The 8,563-nt window shown below is 31.2% G+C and overlaps 1 pseudogene; it reads right to left on the bottom strand.

Moving 5' to 3' along the window:
- Positions 1 to 6,362: 6,362 nt before the first annotated feature.
- LOC120158743 lies at positions 6,363 to 7,200 on the bottom strand (annotated as a pseudogene).
- Positions 7,201 to 8,563: the final 1,363 nt, after the last annotated feature.

Below are 8,563 nucleotides of genomic sequence, written 5' to 3'. Positions count from 1 at the left end.
TTATAATGAACTTGAAGAAAGTCACCATACCCTTTGTGAGGTTGAGCTATTATAAAAGCTCTTAATTGTTTCATATCCCTTTTTAAAGGGTGGTTTATGTTGAGATAAACTTGATGAAAATAACCTATGTAAGTGAGAAGGGTTAGCCACCTTCTATGAAAAATGTTGGGCCATTTTTCTAGCACACTTCCTAGAATCCCGAGGTAAGATGGCCAAATATATACTTTGTATATATATATCTTACACATCGAGGACTCAGGTGGATGAAGGGGTTAGTTGTGTGTTATGAGTTTACCCTGATCTTAGAAAGTTCCAGACTAGTTTCACTTATCTAAGAGAAGGATTGCTCATCATCACTATGTACTAGTTCCAGATACGTTCACTAGTGCTTAAGCAACTAATCTCGCTATTTCTCTTCTGGAAAGTTTATTTTCGAGTTTCAGAAGATTTCTTTCGCATTAGTGGGGGAATGTTGGTAATGCTCAATCCCACATAGTATTGGAAATACTATTGGGAATGGTATTTAAGGCTTGGCTTTTCCACTTCCTTGTTGAGTGATAGAGAACAAGGGGGACTCTCGCACACCGCTGCCGCCGTTCGTCCATCTCATCTCGTCTCGGCTTGGCTCGTGGTCGTGGTCGTGGTCATGGTCGTGGTCGTGGTCGTGGTCGTGGTAATACGTGTCTTCGACACGTCCGCGCGGATACTATCTTTTTAGAGAAAATTCTTGAGGAATTTCTCTTTGAAAGAAACAAATGGAAAAATGTGAAATATTTCAACTGATATTTATAGGCTGCTGAGGACTGTTTAATTTCAAATGATAACAGCTGGTTTATGAGAGTTATCAGAAATTAAACAGCTTTTTCCTAAATTAAATAAAAAACGTTAAGATGTATTTGGACTGATTTCCATCTTTGTACAGAGGAGACAAGCTGTTAATATCAGGAGTTACAGGAGTTATTTGATTTAATTCCAGGGATTACATGATATAATTTCAGGAGTTATAACAGCTGAATAATCATGCAATGAACCTAGACTATTTTTGAGTCAGGTTCATCTAAACGTTTCAGCTGTTACAAAAGAAGAGATTTAATCCTGAAATTTTATGGACGATATTAACCCTATTTCTAGCATATAAATAGAGAGCTATATTCAGTTTCTCAACTCAGTCTCAAACATTCATAATTCACTTACAAAAGTGTTTTCTTCAGTTCTCTCTGTGAGTTCTCTCTGAGTGCTTTCGAATCAGAAGAGCAATACCACCAGTAGTCCACTCCGGTTTCGGGTGTACGGAATTCGGAGCGACCGTGTTAACCTCGGGGGACGGTCCGCCTACTGCAGCGATTACACACATCGGGGCGAATTCGTTTCTAAGGCAGTGGTTTTTGCCACGACACAATTTACGAATTTGTTCCTTTTAATTACTGTTTATATTTCTAGTCAGTGCTAACGGTGTAGTTTTACAGTTCATATATCCAACAATTGTTGCATGCAAACACATCACTCCAGTGATTGTTATTATATCATTTTCTGGAGCCAGAAATGAAAGATGTTAGATTAGACTTAAAGATTACCCTAAGCGGAGTTATCTTTAATAAAAAGGAACACATTATTAAAATCAATACATGAGTTTAAGCTTGAAGAAAACTGAGCGTGGATACTTTTATTTCATTTGACCAAGGTTTTTTTATTGATATCATGTTGAACAATACCTGTAATTTGCCATTTTCTTAACATTTTAACTCTCAATATGTTGCTCATGTTTGGATGGAATTTGTTAATTGATTAAATGTATTTTGTTGATTAGATAGATATTGTTGGATAATATTGATTAGATATGTGTGCATATAAAATATGATTATGTATTACATTAGTAAGAAATCACATTAATCAAATGATGAGAATTGAGGGTAAAAGAAATGATTTTCATTTTAAATGATGTCTCTCAGTGACCAATACCCACACAACCCCAGTAAGAGAGATTATTCTTGAACAATCCCAATGGCTTCAATCAATTGCATGATATGAAACAACCATTTCTAAATCTGTACAGGATTAACTAAATTCATGATGTCGTAAACGGTTTTCGTCCGGGCACGAAATTTTACTTGGCGGGAAAAATAATGTAGATAAAAAATGATTTTGATTTAAAAAATGTTTTGGGAGTCGCCATCGACATTTTTGGGTTAGGTAAGTCGAATACCTTAAAGTAATCTTTTAAAATAGTTTTGAAGAAAACAGAATTTAAAAGATAAATTGATCTGCGTATAACCAAAAATTTTTAATAAAAAAGGATTCGTGGCCGGTTACGTTTAGGGAAGGATTAACACCCTTATAACGCCCAAAATTGGTACCCATTAATTATAAATTGTCTCTATTATTGGAAATTTAAAAATTCAATTATTTCATATTTATTAGTATAATTTTAAGAAAATATTTATAATTTTATAAATAAGATATTTATTTACTTAGAAATATCAGAAAATGACTTCTAGGTGCTTTAAGACAGCCCATTTCATAATATTAAAAAATAAATAAATAAAATATTTCTCTAAAAATAATTAAAATAAATTAATATATAATTTATAAAAATAGGATATTTATTTATTTAAAAATATCATAAAAGGACTTCTAGTTGCTTTAAGACAGCTCTTTTCTTTTGATAAAAATAAATAAACATTTTTATTTAATTAAATATATATATGTTAATAAAAAAACAATAATTAAATAATATATTTAAAATATTAAAGTAAATATTTTAAAACTTGGTTTAATATTATATATAATATATTATCGGTGTATAAACATCACAAATTTCTCCTTATCACATGAGGTAAAGGTGCATGCATATCGGTAAACTACTTTACTAAATATATTACAACTACCTAACTTTGAATTTGTAATGTGCAGAGGACCCAATTCTTATTGTTTAAATATATTACATTAGTAAGAAATCACATTAATCAAATGATGATAATTGAGGGTAAAAGAAATGATTTTCATTTCAAATGATGTCTCTCAGTGACCAATACCCACACAACCCCAGTTAGAGAGATTATTCTTGAACAATCCCAATGGCTTCAATCAATTGCATGATCTGAAACAACCATTTCTAAATCTATACAGGATTAACTAAATTCATGATGTCGTAAACGGTTTTCGTCGGGGCACGAAATTTTACTTGGCAGGAAAAATAATGTAGATAAAAAATGATTTTGATTTAAAAACTATTTTGGGAGTCGCCATCGACATTTTTGGGTTAGGTAAGTCGAATACCTAAAAATAATCTTTTAAAATAGTTTTGAAGAAAACAGAATTTAAAAGATAAATTGATCTGCGTATAACCAAAAAAATTTAATAAAAAAGGATTCGTGGCCGGTTACGTTTAGGGAATGATTAACACCCCTATAACGCCCAAAATTGGTACCCATTAATTATAAATTGTCTCTATTATTGGAAATTTAAAAATTCAATTATTTCATATTTATTAGTATAATTTTAAGAAAATATTTATAATTTTATAAATAAGATATTTATTTACTTAGAAATATCAGAAAATGACTTCTAGGTGCTTTAAGACAGCCCATTTCTTAATATTAAAAAATAAATAAATAAAATATTTCTCTAAAAATAATTAAAATAAATTAATATATAATTTATAAAAAATAGGATATTTATTTATTTAAGAATATCATAAAAGGACTTCTAGTTGCTTTAAAACAGCTCTTTTCTTTTGATAAAAATAAATAAACATTTTTATTTAATTAAATATATATATATGTTAATAAAAATAATAATTAAATACTATATTTAAAATATTAAAGTAAATATTTTAAAACTTGGTTTAATATTATATATAATATATTATCAGTGTATAAACATCACAAATTTCTCCTTATCACATGAGGTAAAGGTGCATGCATATCGGTAAACTACTTTCTAAATATATTACAACTACCTAACTTTGAATTTGTAATGTGCAGAGGACCCAATTCTTATTGTTTAAATATATTACATTAGTAAGAAATCACATTAATCAAATGATGATAATTGAGAGTAAAAGAAATGATTTTCATTTCAAATGATGTCTCTCAGTGACCAATACCCACACGACCCCAGTTAGAGAGATTATTCTTGAACAATCCCAATGGCTTCAATCAATTGCATGATCTGAAACAACCATTTCTAAATCTGTACAGGATTAACTAAATTCATGATGTCGTAAACGATTTTCGTCCGGGCACGAAATTTTACTTGGCGGGAAAAATAATGTAGATAAAAAATGATTTTGATTTAAAAAATGTTTTTGGAGTCACCATCAACATTTTTGGGTTAGGTAAGTCGAATAACTAAAAATAATCTTTTAAAATAGTTTTGAAGAAAACAGAATTTAAAAGATAAATTGATCTGCGTATAACAAAAAAAATTAATAAAAAAGGATTCGTGGCCGGTTACGTTTAGGGAAGGATTAACACCCCTATAACGCCCAAAATTGGTACCCATTAATTATAAATTTTCTTTATTTTTGGAAATTTAAAAATTCAATTATTTCATATTTATTAGTATAATTTTAAGAAAATATTTATAATTTTATAAATAAAATATTTATTTACTTAGAAATATCAGAAAATGACTTCTAGGTGCTTTAAGACAACCCATTTCTTAATATTAAAAAATAAATAAATAAAACATTTTTCTAAAAATAATTAAAATAAATTAATATATAATATATAAAAATAAGATATTTATTTATTTAATAATATCATAAAAGGACTTCTAGTTGCTTTAAGACAGCTCTTTTCTTTTGATAAAAATAAATAAACATTTTTATTTAATTAAATATATATATGTTAATAAAAAACAATAATTAAATACTATATTTAAAATATTAAAGTAAATATTTTAAAACTTGGTTTAATATTATATATAATATATTATCGGTGTATAAACATCACAAATTTCTCCTTATCACATGAGGTAAAGGTGCATGCATATCGGTAAACTACTTTACTAAATATATTACAACTACCTAACTTTGAATTTGTAATGTGCAGAGGACCCAATTCTTATTGTTTAAATATATTACATTAGTAAGAAATCACGTTAATCAAATGATGATAATTGAGGGTAAAAGAAATGATTTTCATTTCAAATGATGTCTCTCAGTGACCAATACCCACACGACCCCAGTTAGAGAGATTATTCTTAAACAATCCCAATGGCTTCAATCAATTGCATGATCTGAAACAACTATTTCTAAATCTGTATAAGATTAACTAAATTCATGAACCTAATAAAAGTAGTTTATCTTGTCAGTTGTCACATGGCTTGTCTACTCCACAATTACAGTAAAACATCCTGTAACTTGCCATGTCATAATTTGAATGATTTTTGTGAAGTTAAGACTTTTTTTTTAACTTAGAAAATGAACGGAGCATACAACTATGTCTTTAGCTTATTGCTACAATGGAACACCCTTAAAATTATTTATCTCTTATCTGCACTTACATTTTTAACGAAAACCAAATACAATCAGCATACAAAGTGATGTTGTTATAATATTAAAACGATTAACGGCAAACAAATACGATCGAAACAATAAAAACCTCAAGATTCACCTGAAAAAACCGAAAGTGAAAGAGAAGAAAATTACTATGTTGACAGAGTACAAGATTTCTTACAACTTTTACGCACAAAACCCTACTCTTACTTTCTATTTATGGAAATAGGAAACTTGCATAGGAAAAATCTTAATCTAATTTCTTTTTCTTGATCAACATAAAGGCGGCAAAAGGATTAGATTATCATAACGGATTATACAACTGTAACTTCATGATCGGATCCAAGAAGAAATTGGGTCACAACTCTAACATCCTTAGTCATCTCTAAAAACGCTGCTGATCATTCACTGCTGTAGGGACTACAGATCGAACATCCCAATGGCATTTGTTCTGGTGATGTCTCTCAAATGTAAACGTATTGAGCAAATCTGTAGATGCCAGTAAAGTTAGTGGAGCAAATTTTGACAGATCAAATGTGATAAGTGCTGATAGCTAAGGGCCCTGATCCTAGAAAGTTTAACTCAAGTTTTGTAGGGAAACAGCTGGTAGATGAAGATAATCTGTCAATGGTTGTTTTTTTCCCCTTAGGCTTATCGAACAAAATTGTCTTGTACCATGGCAGCATTATCTTCTAGAAGATACCGAATGAGTTTTAACTCAGTTCTGAGTTATTATTTAATCATACGAAGATTACTTTGCCTTACATGTAAGATACCATGATTTGAATCACTAATAGAAAATATATTGCAGTGAGATTCGAGATGAAAAGCAACTAAAAAGAGATGACAAATGAACCAAGTTAGCCTTCCACATGTATGCACCTACCGTTATCTCCACATTTTTCATGGTACCAAAAAGAAAATCAGCAAAATAAAAACAGATCAGTAGAGGCAGAGAACTACCCGAAGAACTCTCCACAGTATGAACACCGAGGTATCGGCGTTGGTCATACTTTCACTCTACCTAGCGTGGCCCATAGGCAAAGTTTCTGAAGCCTTCACCCGCACCATCTTCTGAGCTATCTTTGTTCGTTTCCTCGAATTTCATGAGATTGTTACCAATCCCAGCTTGAACCCCATGATAAGTGCCACCAGCGGCAGCAGATCTTCACCCCACTTGTGGCTGGTTCAGTTGCTGCTGTTGGAGATATATTGGTTGCTCTTATTGCTGCTGCTGCTGCTGATCGTTCAAATGGAAAGGCACTTTTGAAGCTAAGAAATCTGGATGCTGCTTATCTATTACAGCTTGTGAGGACTGCACATGTTGCTCTTGCTGCGTTGTGGATTTCGTAGGCATCTTCAATGTTTCACAAATGAGTTCAAGTAAATGAAATGCATATTGCTTTATCGAAAGATATTAAACCGAAGAAATCTCCAGGGCAACCTGGGAAGATGTTGATCGCTGTGCATGTGAATCAACGATTTTAGCTACATGCATTAGGTTCTGCTGCAGCTGTGCCTATATACCTGAATCATTTTCTTTATAAAATGAGAGCAGATATCCTAGTTTACAGTTATGATTAACTGAATGTAATACTCAAAAAGACTTAAATATACAGATCTAACCCTAGTTCTTCCACCATGGTGGTCACCGTTCTTCAGTTCCTTAAATTATAGGCAAACCAATGGTAAACAGTCATTCGTCTCATCTTTAAAATACAGATGACCAAGTGTTCAATGGAATGCATATGTTGTTTTGCAAACATGAAAAGGCCTAGAAGTTGAGAACTAAACTAGCACTGAATTATTAGCTGAAACACTAGCACTGAATTGCACATATGATACAACTTAAAAAACTTAATTACCAAAGAAAAATATTTATGGTAAAGAACTCAATCTCAAAGATTAGCGAACTGATGGAAGGCCAATTAAACACACAACCTTTCCAGTTACAGGTGAAATGCAAGAAAATACAGGAAAAACTATGGAGTACAAAAAGGGGCTTATAACAATTGGTATAATGCTGTAAACAATAGGTGATGCATGATTTTATATTAAGGATGACAAACTTATTATAACACCCCAACCCGTATCCGACCCGAATACGAATGCGAGGTGTCACATTAGCTTTCCGAAACATTTACTTTTAAAACATAGTGGAAATTCAAAAAACTACTAAGAATAAAATAATATAATATTTTATCAAAATTCAACTTATATTGAAATTAAAAACTAAATAATTTACATAAATATAGTAGTTATTACAAAAACAATCAGAGCATATGTGATTTAAACTTTCCCTTTACATGCCAACAAAATAACATTTATCAAAATACATGCGGCTTAAATCAATTCTGATCTAATCTTCAGCTGGTCTATGTTATCCTGCCGATTGGTCCTAGCTTGGATCTTCAGATTTCTTTGAACCTACGTGTGAAAACACTCACACGCTAAGTCACAGACTTAGTGAGGCATATAATACATGAATGAACTCATGACACATGCAAACACATACTTTCACTAATTACCTAAACTATCATTTATGCAATAAACAAGAATACATATATCATTAAATACTTGTTCCAACAATAGCTTATCACATTATGCATTATTAATGTATTTTATGTCCTTTAGTAGCCCATGGTACATTACTGAGAACTTAAGGTATGTGAGTGCATTGAGGTATTGCACAAATGCTGTCACCACAGCTCGTATAAATTGTATCAAAGTGTCGCGTAAAAATTGCACCAAAGTGCCACATAAAATATATCGAATGACCACATATATGTCCTGAAGGACCACGTAGAAATGTCCCGAAAGACCATGTAGACTTGTCCCGAAGGACCTCGTAGAACCGTCGACTCTTGGCATGCCAATTATACCCTCAACTCTCATATTACATGCTATGGGCTTTATCATTTATATATTTCACATGTTCACATAATCACACAAATCATCAACTATACATGTACTCACATATCTCATAATAATATAGCTTATATCATTTCACATGTGGTGACATAGGTCATATCTCATAGCATATTTCACATGTGCATATAATCA

The sequence above is a fragment of the Hibiscus syriacus genome, unplaced genomic scaffold (assembly GCF_006381635.1).
Source record: "Hibiscus syriacus cultivar Baekdansim isolate YM2019G1 unplaced genomic scaffold, ASM638163v2 tig00111330_pilon, whole genome shotgun sequence".
Lineage (NCBI taxonomy): Eukaryota > Viridiplantae > Streptophyta > Magnoliopsida > Malvales > Malvaceae > Hibiscus > Hibiscus syriacus.
This window is presented reverse-complemented; position numbering and strand designations above follow the sequence as displayed.